General features: G+C 46.6%; 1 protein-coding gene across 1 annotated transcript in view; it reads left to right on the top strand.

Annotated features, from left to right (window-relative positions):
- LOC104497961 (microtubule-associated serine/threonine-protein kinase 2-like) overlaps window positions 1-371 on the top strand; it is a gene marked incomplete at its 5' end in the record, with an annotated part of 28,232 nt that overhangs the window by 20,407 nt on the left and 7,454 nt on the right. The window lies entirely within an intron of this gene.

Genomic DNA, 371 nt, shown 5'->3' with positions numbered 1-371 from the left:
TTTCCCTAGTTTTGTTTAAATTGGCTCCTAGCTGGTGTCTAGACAACAGTGCAGCCATGGAATGATTTTAACCCTCAAGGTACTAGTTTTTTGGGGGGGTCACATGCTAGCTACAGTGCTGTTTGGGAACTGAATGTGTCTGGTGCATTTATGCACTGGGAATTTTCAGTAACTCCAGATAACTTGGTTGAGATTGAGTGTCCAGGAATTCAGTAGTTTTAAGTAACTCACAAAGTAAGTCGATGGTGAATAGGTTACCTTGTTGGCCCTGCTCTGTCACCAAGCAGAGCCAGACCTTGACAATTCCTTCTAGTGAACAGCCCGACCGTGCCGGCTGTGACAGACCAGTTCAGCACGAGGCGCTCACCACA

Source organism: Buceros rhinoceros, unplaced genomic scaffold, assembly GCF_000710305.1.
Source record: "Buceros rhinoceros silvestris isolate BGI_N320 unplaced genomic scaffold, ASM71030v1 scaffold33268, whole genome shotgun sequence".
NCBI lineage: Eukaryota > Metazoa > Chordata > Aves > Bucerotiformes > Bucerotidae > Buceros > Buceros rhinoceros.
The sequence above is the reverse complement of the archived record's forward strand: the minus strand, read 5'-3'. Positions and strand labels throughout refer to the sequence as shown.